The 12,277-nt window shown below is 42.4% G+C and overlaps 1 protein-coding gene across 1 annotated transcript in view; it reads left to right on the forward strand.

The window, feature by feature from the left end:
- The first annotated feature begins 378 nt into the window (after positions 1 to 378).
- UNC5D (unc-5 netrin receptor D) overlaps positions 379 to 12,277 on the forward strand; it is a 152,157-nt gene continuing 140,258 nt past the window's right edge. The window contains exon 1 of the mRNA XM_054088979.1: positions 379 to 421. The gene's annotated coding sequence lies outside the window, so the exon portion shown is untranslated. The remainder of the gene's footprint in view (positions 422 to 12,277) is intronic.

Genomic DNA, 12,277 nt, shown 5'->3' on the forward strand with positions numbered 1-12,277 from the left:
TGTAAGCCTCATGTTTTGGTCCTGCTTTGAGGAGGGGATTGGAGAAGGTGACCTCCAGACTTCCCTCCTAAAGCAAATTATTGGAAAGGTCTACAGTTGTGGTCTATCAGATGATACTTTTAAAGCTGTAGCAGAGCCTTCAGCTTTGCAGCTGCAAGATGCAGAAATTAGGGATGAATATTTAACTGCAATCTCTTGTATTTACCTGTTTGCAGTCATGCTTTAGATTAACAACAAATTGTCTTAATCATGTTTTTGGCATATTTTCTGCGATAAATTATTCTCATACTTTATAGCTCCTTATTTCTTTTCTTTTTTTTTTTTTTTTGTAGCTCTGTTTGCAAATCCAGAGCAAGTGATGTCTGAAAAGAAGACAGTGGAAGAGAGTTTCTAAACCGCAATTGCATATAATTGTTGCTTTGTAAGTATTCATGGGGGAAAGAAAAGGCTTTCTTATTCTTTCATATTTAACATCCAGTGTGGAAATGTTTGTAAATCTCTCTTTTTCCTTTTCAACTTTTCATTTGTTTTCCCTAATGATGCACTGAGCATGTTTGCAGGCAGTTGTGTGTGTGATAACTGGGTGGGCTTTGAGGTCCCTCCGAGCCCGAACCTTTCTGTGATTCTATGAGTCTATGAGTTCCCTAAACCATTAAAAAACCCCACTTCATGTATCGTTCAGCCTGTATAAAATATCTTTATCAAAATGCTTACGAGGTTGAGCCCAACCAGGGCTTCCGTGTACATCATTCCACTGAAATCAAGTGTCTTGCCAATGCGCCGTCTGTTTTAGCCTTTGGGTTCATCTGCAGCTGAGCTCGTGAGGAATGATCTCTCACTGACTCTTCAGTGGAGACTCTTGACCAGGATGTCCTTATTATGGCCAATGCCTCATTCATTGTTAGTGAAAGCACACGATTTCATTAAGCACTGGAAGCAATCAGGAGGTTAAATCATACAGAACAAACACCAGTAGCAAATGTCTGTGCAATATAATAGAGCGGAGGAAGAATCTCTTGTAGGAAGAGAGTGGCAAGACTAGTAATTTTGTGAATTGTATCATTAATAAAATATCTTTTATTCCATTTGATGCTGACTGTGGAAGGTTCCTGTATGATTATTGCATTTTTAAGCATCAGGATTTTTTTTTTCTAAAGGCTTTACCAGAGGCTAAATTGAGATCTAATACAAAATTCAAAGAGGTTCTGCTGAAATGCCATTAAAATTTTAACTTTATGTTCTTTCAGGGATTTAAAAGTTATAGAGGCAAAGCTGTGCACCCAAAAGGAATTTAATTGTAAGATTCCTGTGTTTTGTAATTGGCAGAATGTCCACCCTGGCGCAGGTTCTTTGTTGTATCCTGTATTCTGAATATTTGGTCTTTTTTCTTAGTAAATGGTTGCGTTCACTAAGGGGTTTTCAGCACTTGCTCTTTTCAGGGATTTCTCACTGTGAAATTTCAAGCGTTTCTGCTCCGTTAAATTAAAATTAGACAGAGATTTCCACATCAGTGATCTGATGAACTTCTCTTCAGAGCTTGCCTGTCCGTTATGGCTCTGAGATGCTCCCATCTCAAAGAAGCCACAAAGATGCTCAGCCTTGATCACTTCAATCTGGGAGCATTGCTTTGTTGCTCACTGTCAGCTTTCAGCCACAACCTCATCACAACAATCTATTTGTCGGTAAATAATTGGTTTGAGAGACCTAAGAGGTAATATTGAAACGTTCAGAATGTCCCCAAAATAAGCAGTTTTCCTGCTTTACGTGAAGAATTTACCTTTTCATGATATGTGAGAAACAAGTCCTTGGCCCATCACTGACTCTGTAGGATATGTGGGTGCCTTGTTGGGTTTATTGCACGTTACCTCCTATGTTGGTTTTAATTTACAAACCAGTTATAAACCCTTGGGGAAAACGTCTTTTGTAGGCTGTTAAGCATTAGCATTCTGATATGAAATTTTTAATATGCCGCAGACACTCATGGCAATTAAAACGCCTGTTGATGTCAGAAGCATCTCCTGTGGCACTTTTGCTTTATACCAACCAGGAAAAAAAAAAAAATCCCACGTTCTCCTGCCTCTCTGAAATTATTCCACACTGGCTTTAATTCTGATCATAGCTACTGAAAAATTTATGAACCAGCTTGTCTGCTTTCGAAAGCTGCCTCATGGAACTTGACAATAGTGACGCTCCATCGTGATAGGGAAATACGTCTCTGCTCTCCCTTTTGGAAGGAAAGTCAGGAAAGGGATTTTTTCCTTTGAGAACAACGATTAGGAGAAAACCCTTTCTCTTTTAATGCTCCTGGTTGCTGTTGCCTTTAGCGATGGTCAATGTGCTGCCCGGACGAGTCGATCCCGACTCGTTCCCGTGTGATCATGAGCTTAGGCACCGAAGACTGGACTTGAATAAATTATGTAGCTAAATTCCAAAGTGAAATTCTGATTTCTTTTCCTTAGCCATTGCCCAAGCCTAGAGGTGAATAAACCCTGAAGTATTCCATTTTGAGACTTCCAGCTATCAGCTCTAGGCTCCCGTGTTGGATTGATGATGCCTCTTGGAGGCATTTTCCCGTGTCTGCAGCATCCTTCCTGCGCTGGAGGGATTCCGTCCTGGGAACCTAAGCAACACTTTGGATAATTCTAAAGCAGCGCTGTGGAAGGGTTAAAATGCCCTGAATAGTAGGGAAGGCCGGACAAATCTCCATTGTGTCATATCTGAGCTGCAAGTGGGCAGCAGGAATAGAGGCAGGGCAAGCAGGAGAGGGGGAAAATCTTCATGTTTCTTCTTTCCTCCGAGCCCTAAACTTTCCAGCTTGCAGCTCCCTTTCCCTGGCTGAGCACTGAAGAGTAAATCGAGCCGTAGGTGGGGTGCTCTGGTCTGCAGGGTGCCTTCGATAAGCACCTGAGAAGTCAGTGGTGCGCGTTGCTAAGCTGGGCTGGCCCTTTGAAAATTATTTTTAATCGGAGACACAGAACAGAAATACTTTAAAAAGCATGAAGTCTGACTTCTTACAGCCTTGAAAAGCTCGCTCACTCCTCATGAATGCAGATTAAAGAAGTGGAAAGAGGCCGAAGAAAGCAGATAAAGCAGTGAGTGTTGTAAGTAGGAAAGAAAAAGTGAGTGTTGTAAGAAGGAAGGAAAAAACGCAGAACTGGAATGATTCAGCGTCTGGAGCTCTGAGCTCAAGGAATGGGGATGATGTAGTGAGAGTATCTTCTGCTCCTGGCTTTCTGCAACAGCATTACTGTAACCATAGTGAGAATTATGGCTTTATTTCCTGAATTCACCCATGCCTGTGTTATCAGAATAGGAAAGAAGTAAATATGATGTGTGTGTATATATATACACACATAAATATATTGCAAAATACATGTCTTTCTGACTCCGTTTTATAACACAACCTGAATTTTCATATCTCATGCTTAGTCTTTATAAATGTTGTCCTGCTTGCTCACACAACTGTTCCTTAAAAATCTACAATGCCTTTGTTTTGACAAGGTTGAACGTTCCCCAAAGGGCAATACGCATTCGTGTGGAAAAGGGAAAAAACAGCTCCTTGCTGTAGCCAGAATGGCCCAAGATGCACATCTTCACTCCAAAGCACAGTTCTTCATCCTCTGCACAGCAAACCGTGTCAACAAGGTGCTATTATCAAAGTTTTAATTGAATTATTTCTACAAGGTAATGTGCCAGTGCATAGGGCTATTCAGAATTATTTTGTTTTTGTTTCAGTGGAATGGAACAGATAGAAATCAGATCTTTTGGGGAGGAAGGGAAGGAAAGGGGAGGGCGTTAGGATGTGTACAGAGTGAACTGGTCTTGCTGCTTTGGTTTTATACCTCTCATTGTCACTTCACGTAGACTCACATCTACGTTGAATGGGAAACTAAAACCTTTCTTGCACAAAACACTCTGGTGCAAAAGGCAAAATTGAATGTGGAAAGCACTGACTGCTGATGCATCAAGATTTAAGATTTTGCTATGTATGTATTACATTATACATTTAATATATATGCAGATACTAAAAACTGCAAGTCCTGATAGCTGAGTCTTTAGGCCAGTTATTTCCTGACAGCCTCCTTGATGACATTGAACTGTTTCACTTTGTCTTCTCCTTCAACTCGAGCTAAATAGATTCTTGAATTCTCAAGTTTCAGTTTATTAAGGAATTGTGATTTTCAGACCTTGTCAATACTTCTTTTTTTTTTTTTAGCAATTTACCTCTTTCTCGCACAAAAAAATAGAGTTTGATGGTAGGAGAGGAATTAGCTTCCATTCTCCCTCTCATAGTTATGATCTTGTGGTTTGCTCTATTAAAATGAGATGCGAGCAATTAAAGGCGGCCTCTTTTTTGTGTTACTGAATATTTGAAGGGAAATCTCAAGATTAGGTTTGCATTTATGGGACTCGCAGTTAGAAAGAGCTACCCACTAATTTTTTTTCATTGAGAGTCAGTAGAAAAGTTTGGCTGTAGAGGAGAGAAAAAGTAATTCACTGCCTGACGTGTGCAACACCAGTTAGAGATGAGTTTGCGGGTGACAGGTACCGCTTATGCTGGAAGGATCGCTGGAGTCTGAGTATTTGCATTTGTGCCTAAGAAGATAAACTGTCCGTATGGGTTCTTACAGAAAACGTTTATCCAGAAACACTGTGAACTGCAGTGGACTGGAGATGGGATCTGACTTAATCTCAGCTTCTGTGTTGAAGTAACTTAGATCGTGCACCCAATCCCTCGCATCTGTGACCCTCAACGGGAGAGAACATCGCTGCTAATTCTACCTGAAATGCAAAGTCGCATTAGTAAGAGTCATGGGCGTTACTGAATTGTTGGTGTTTTACATGGTAAAAAGAAATGAGTGTTTAGCGCCACAGAAATCGCTGGAGCCTCCTCTGATGCACACTGAGTACCGTGCTCACCACATGGCTGTGTTTAACCCTGCGTAGTGTTTGCACTCTCCTAACTTACCAGAAGAACTGCGTTTAGTGAAGGTTTACTGTTTCGTTTAAGAGCTTTAAATGAAACACATGGTGCTTGCTGGGAGTGTGAATGAGCAGGACGCACTTTATCTCCTGTGTGGCGCGAGTGCCAGAATGCCAGGCTATTTTTGGATGAGGTAACAGACAGAATTAATGTGGTCTCTGACAGAAATCAGCCTAGGGTTCTGGTATTATTTATTCCATGGGTGAGGATAAGTCTCAGTTTTGTCTCCAGAACTGTCACACCCTTTTCAGCTATTCACATTAAGCGATGCTTTAGCAGCTGCAGGATGGATTTCATGAAAATTGGATGTCACCTCCTTCACTAAGTAGCCGACTGGTGCGGAGAGCCTGAGTGAGCTGGAGAATTCCCCTCCAGAGAGGGTTACACTGAAATTAGTGGTTAAAATGGGACTTTTTCTAAGCATCTGTTCCTGCCTCCAGACTCTTGATCATGGTGGTGAGAACATAAAGAGCAACTATCGGATTTTTTCTCACCCGTGTGGCTACTGATATTGTTTAGCATTGTTAATCATCCTCTCTGCTTTCTTCTCTCATTTATGGGGTTGCCTTTTTAGACATCATTAGGCTTTGTTTATGCAGATGTTTTGTAAGCAGCTGTTTCAGTCCTTTTGGTAAGTTCAAGACTTTGTGTTGTTTTGGGCTCTAATGTTCATTAAACTCTTAAATCAGGCAGACCAAAGGAAAAAAAGCATAAAAGGCAATTAAAAACCAGCCTGCGTCCGTGTGTAGGTAAACAAGAAGTATGGTAAGAGGCAGATTAGAAGCCCCCAATGACAGACACACAGCATTTCCTCTGACTCACTGCCCAAAAGCTCCTTATGACTATGCTAAAGAAAATGCTCACTTGATGGCATCTAACTTCTAATCTTTGGCCAGGTTCTGTTTTTGAATAGTTAGCTTTTCAGCCAGGCAAGACATGAAAATGTTCTAAAACTGCACTGCCGTCGTAACCCAACATTGAACAATGTCGCAGGTGTTTCTGATGCCGTTGGCCTGGCTCTGAACACACCGACAGTGTGATAGAGCCAGAGGAGCCGGCAGGGTATTGGGATCAGGTTTCCCAGGCTGGAGCCAGGTTGGATGGGGCTTGGAGCCCCCTGATCCAGTGGGAGGTGTCCCTGCCCATGAAAGGAGGGTGGAACTGGATGGGCTTTGAGGTCCCTTCCAGTCCAAACCATTCCATGATTCTGTGACTAAGTTTAGCCCCACTCCTGTTTATATTAAACACATTACCTCAGCTGATGGTGCGTTGAGAGGGGGGAATCGATTTTCTTATCCTTAGGACAGAATCTGTGTAGGTTCCTGTTGTTGCTTTCTGTCCGCCTGAAAGAGCTGCAGATGGTTCTGAACTGTCTTCATGAGAAGCAATGCATATGTCCTTAAAATTGCATCCAAGTAGGCTTTCTGTCAGTAACCAGTCCCACAGTGTCATGTTGGATATGCTTATTAAAAAGATCCTGATATGTAATATTACAGACATCATATTTAAACAAGAGCACTTACAATCACATAAAACCACGTTAGAAGGTCTGTGGACGTTCATATTTCTTGGCATAAACATCTGTCAAGGCAACAACAAGTTTTCCTTGTTTTGTAGTAGCTCCCCAGGATGCTTTAAAATGCCTGGTTTGCACCTTTCCTGGAAAAAGGAGGTAGGATGGATTGTGTCATGAGCTCAGTCCAGTACAGAGGTTCTTCTGTGCAAAACCAGCTTGACATTAGGTGTGGCCAGGGCAGTCCCGAGTCTGAGGAGCGCGCTGGAATGGGAGGTATTTATTGGCCATTTAACAGCTGTGTATAGTGCACTCAAAGGATAAATAAACAGTAATGAATTGGAGCAGCTTATGCTTTATTTATTTATTTTTGATAGCGGTGTTGGTAAGTAGTTTTGAATTATCTGGGCTGCTTCTGGTCCTTGCAGCGGGTAATTATCTGCTAGGCTCGCTGTGTTTTGTACAGTGTTTTGTCCATCTGCATTTCACCTGAGGAAATCCACGCTAGGAGCTGAGAACAGCTCTGCTGGTAGGGAGGAGGAGAAGGGAGTCTTGATATTTTTGGAGCAGAGCTGGCAGATTGTCGCTGCTGCTGAGCTTCTTGTTTTACTGCTGCCTTGTGCCAGTGACACAGCGTTCCCTGGTTCAGAAATGTCAGCTTCATGGATGAGCCATCCAGTGAGAATATCCGTTCTCCCAACAGGATGGGATCCTGGCTGAAACGAGGAGCTGCCTGCATGCAAATCCATCCTGGAGTCAGTTAGCTAAGCGGATAGAGGGAGGAAATATCACCCTGCCTTTTTCTCTTTCTTAACTCTTTATTTCTATCATTTAAAATACAATTCCCTGTAGGTGTTATTACTGATATTCATGTAAATCCTTATCTTACTTAGCTTTCTAAATCAGGTGCACACATGCCAACTGCAACAGCAAAAGCAGATGGTGTAAGTTCCTGAGGTCCCCTGGTACTTCTTGGAAGAGGAGATGATATTCTGAATATCCTGGCTAATTATGTATGTAATCGCATTTTATTCTGTTGGTGTTTTCCCCTTCTTTAGTTTGAGGGAGCTGTGTATTTTTTTATAAATTATTCGAAATTAAAGGTGACTTCTTGTGATTTTAATGCTGAGCACAAGCAGAATTCTCACCTCTCCACTGCAGTTTAACACACAGAAATGATTCATAGAGTCATTAACGCTGGAAAACACCTCTACGGTCATCCTGTCCCACTGTCAAATCCTTGATGCTTGGGGAGATACTCAGTTTTTGTTGAAGATTTTGAGACCACAAGTATGTGTTTAAAACTGGTTGAAATGTACAAGTGCTTCTCTATTGGAAATTCAGTTCCAACAGTTGTGTTAAATAAAATTAAATATTATTTAGGGGCGGCCTAAGAGAAAATGAGAAGAAGACAATTTCTTTGGCTTGTTTATGGTTTCTCTACAATATAAATTTGGGAATGAGGGCAAAAGAAAAAAAATATTACTCTAAGATGTTACTGCAACCAACAATTAATGTGCGAAGTTAAAATGGAATCTGGAATGCTTACCCCTTGTGCTGATGTTGGTCGCAGCCAATGCTGCCACAGAAATTTCTTGCTGGATTAAATTCATCACTGAATCGCCAGGAGGCAAACACCAGTGTCTTTGCCTCACGAGAACTTCTCTGGAATGCTTCTCACAATCCAAACTCAGTGGGTTCACACAGGACCTCGGTCACAAGGATCGGCAAGGACAGCTGCGAGACAGCAGCGATAACGCCAGGGTTTGTTCGGTTGAAGCCGGTTCCTGTTTCCACATGCTTCAAAAAACACAAGGAGAATGTGCAGGTCTAAGCAGGAGGTCCAGAGCAGCTCCGGCAGGCGCAGTGGCGAGGATTACCCTCTCTCACTCTTGCATGTGTGATGTCAAAGCGCGGCTCCAGTGTCACAACACGATCGAGTGTAAACAAAACCGTAGGACCTGAGTTCTGTGAGACACTGGAGACGCTGCTTTCGGGCACAAAGCTCACCTGGTCTGGCCACTGGTGGATGCTCTGTACATGGCCCTGCTCTCCATCGACAGATGGAGCTGCTGGAACGCAGATCGACAGCAGGCGGTCACGGAGGGCCCTGGCACAAGGCTTTGCTACAATCAGAGTGAGATATGAGAACACATCAAACAGAACCGGCACCCCTTTTAAACCATGTCTGTATTTGTTATCCTATCAAAATACATATGGATGAGGCAGATAAAACTATTATTTAAAGACCAGTTCATTAAATTCTGCTTAATTTATACAATGTACCTGCTACTGTACTTGAGTTTATTGTGAACGTTGGTTTTATCAGCAGCCAGCTCCCTTCAGTGACTGTTCTTTCATTAATTATTTTGAGATAAAACAATGCATTTTAGAGAAGCTGCTGATGCCTTGGATCTGACTATTGACCAGGAAACTATTCTCTCTTTCAACTTAAGTTTAAAACTGAATTTATTTGACCTGAATTTATTTCTGGCTGCAGAAGGACCAGGATCTGCCTGAAGGGAGCCGGCGTGTGGTTTGCTGAGGCAGAGAAGTGAAAGAATGAAGTTGAGGTAGAGGGATTGCAGTGTGGCAACTCCCTCCCACTGCTTTTGTTCCACAGGAGATCATTAAACCTGAGAGGTAAGAGAGATGGTGTAACCCTTCCTTCCTAAAAAGTAATGGCTGTGTTTAGAAAAGCAAATAGAGTCACTTTGGGGTTTAATGGGACTTTTGAATATGTACTTAAGAACCTATCATCTCCTAGGAGTTAATTGATATTGGTATTTCTCCTACTAATAAATTGCAGGAAAGGAACAAAGCTTTCCAGGCAGCAGCTCCTCCTCTTTGTCCCTCTCTGCTCTGGCTTTCAGCAGCGATTGCATGCAGGTGTGACCCCTGGGAGATAAGGGATTTCACTGGACCATGGGTTTCATTCTGTCCTCTCACAGTGATCTAGCAGAGTTTGTTTAATAACATTCCTTTTGTTCTGGCAGATAATCATGGGCTGGCCCAGATAGCATCACAAATTTGCTCCTTTCTGGTAATAGGATCTTATCAGGGCTTCAGCACACATAGCTGTTCTACAGGATATGGCTTTAATTAAAATGACAATATGGGACAGCTGAGGTTAGATCCCCTTATCTGGCATCTCAGTAACATCAGACTGGAAAGGGACAGTGTAATAAATGTTTCCCATCTGGTATGAGAGTGAAGGCAGAGAACTATTTTGTTGACATATTAATCATCTGTTGGCTGGAGTTGCTGTGCTCCAGAGTCCTCAGGTGAGCTGTCTGTGAGAGCGTGTGGTAACTATGGACTCGGCTGATGGATCCCCAGATGGGCTAAAACTGAAGTCGGGGGGTTTATGCCTTTCTTTTCAGCCACTAGTGATGGGAACCTCGCGTCTTGTGCTGTGGAATGAGATTATCGGTGTTTCTGCAAGTCTATAGCTGTTTCTTGGTAGGGGTGCAATATCTTCTGTTTGTGCTGCCCGGTAGGTGATTTGGTTCAAGCCTGAGCATGCTATCACTAAAGAATAAGTGTTGTAAGCAGCAGTTCTAAGTGTGCTGGTTTGGAAAGTGTGAGCAGTACCTCTGTTCGCATCATCCACATTATGGAAGACTGGAATTACCTGGCTCTGAAAAAAAACCCAAACCCAAACCTGAGGGGGAGGGAGAGCATGTTCTGCGTGTTATAGAGTGTGTACTGCACACAGGAAATTAGAACTCGGAGCTAGTTCTTCGGTGCCTTCCGTCAGATCTGTGCTGGTACTGAGTGCCCAGGTAGATGAGAAGCTTTCGACAGCTCTCTGAACACACTCTTCTCTGCCCCATGCAGAATCAAAGCTCCAACTTTAAAGTCCTGCATCAGAATTCACAAATCAATCGTAACCCCCAGCCAGGCAAAAGTTCCTTATCTTTGTGCTGTTTAATGCTTGCTGTTGGAGAAATGAGACAAGGGGTAGGGAGTTCTGCCTTATCTGTAGCAGAAAGCTGGTTGTGGAGAACTCCGCAATACACAGAGCCTCGCCTGCATCTCGGGAGCGCCGCAGTCCCTCTCCTGCTCCCCCGTTCAGATCCACATTGACCATTCTCCCCAACGTCCTCCCTCAAAGATCAACAGGAGACCAGTGATACTGGTGGATACAGAACTTATCAAGATAGAGACGATGTTGATGACTTATGTGAAAATGTCTTCTTTCTTCACAATTCCCCTCAGGAAAAGGTTGGTTTGGTGTAACCGCAGCCTCCTAATAAGTAAGGGGCCCCAGACCATCCAGGAGACAACATTCTTACGCAGGCTTGGTGTTAAACCTGGTTTTAAAGTTGCTAACCAGGCGCATTCATCGCTGACTATTGGACGCTTTCAGCCTCTGAAGGTGGAACTGTGACACAGCAACATCAAAGCAGGCGTTTCCCTCTAAGCAAGCTGACACGCCAAAGGTTTTTGACTGCTAAGCATCTTCTAAATTGGAATTTCATTCTTTTAACACTATAACACAATCAAGGCCAGTTATGTGATGTCCTAAATAACAAGAGATGGTGATGGAGGAGACCAGAAATCAGCTGACTTAAGGGAAAATAATTACTTTTACTCAGCAAGGCTGAAGTTAACATTTTTGAATCCTTGAATTGCCCAACAGAAACCTCCTAAGAAAAGGAATTTTTCTTATTAATGATGTGCTTTCTCGTGCTTTTTTTTTATTCCATTGTATATATTTTCTAGATTTTAAAAGCTACATGAAAATACTTCATATCGTGTCATTATTGGCTTTGAAATCAGAGACTACAGAAAATCACTCGATGTAGTTCTTTTCCTGAATTTATAGGGTTTATTCCCTTGCTGAATATTATGTTCTAAAAGGCTGATATGATGTTCTGCTTTGGTGATATAATGTAGTACACAATAATTTGATTGGGTTTACGTTTTTTTTACATCAAAGTCGTGTCACCTGCAGCGCAGATTTCACCAACACAACACTGGAAGAGTTGGCTTTATGTCTTCCTCTAAAACTCCGGAATTTATTAAAGTGTGTGTGTGTTTAACTGCACGTGGAATACAAACTTTGTATGAAAAACCATCTGTGTGCTGATCTGGAGAGCACAAACAGTGCTATGAGCGGGAGCACTGTAGGCTTCTGTTACTGGAAGAACTTTATTGCAAGTCACGGCTTTGCTTCTAATGGAAGTGGAGTCTCCTGCTCGCACTCGGCTAAAGTCACATTGCTGGCTAAAATATAGTATCTGGCTTTAAAAGGTGGCATGTCTTTTTATCTTGGTTCGTTACAGCTACCCTTTAAATAATCAGTAATTGCTATCTTTTAACCTTTAGTTCTAACTTGAGACAGCAGTTATTTAATATTATTTTATCTTAAGTGTTGAGGAAAGTAAAAATCTGTCTTTCAAAGCAATTTCCTTTTAAGCTTTTCTCATACTATGTGTGCTTCTAATAACTTCATAATTATCGTTACGTGGTTTGTCGTCTTCTGCCTCCCTTCCTCACAAATCTTCTTTATAGCATCCTCCAGGAATTGTCTACTTCAGCTCCTTGAGCATGGAGGCATAAAAAGGACTCGAAGCATGAAGTGATCCGGCTGGAGGCTGAAGCACAAACGCCTGGTGAGTGCTATGCTAATTATAGATAGGATCATTGTGGTTGGAAAAGAGCTCTAGGCTCATCCAGCCCCACCATCGACCCAGCCCTGCCGTGCCTGCTAAATTACGTCCCAAAGTGCCACGTCCACATATTCTGAGCCCCTCCAGGGATGGAGACTCCCC

This window comes from Cuculus canorus, chromosome 26, assembly GCF_017976375.1.
Source record: "Cuculus canorus isolate bCucCan1 chromosome 26, bCucCan1.pri, whole genome shotgun sequence".
Taxonomy (NCBI): domain Eukaryota; kingdom Metazoa; phylum Chordata; class Aves; order Cuculiformes; family Cuculidae; genus Cuculus; species Cuculus canorus.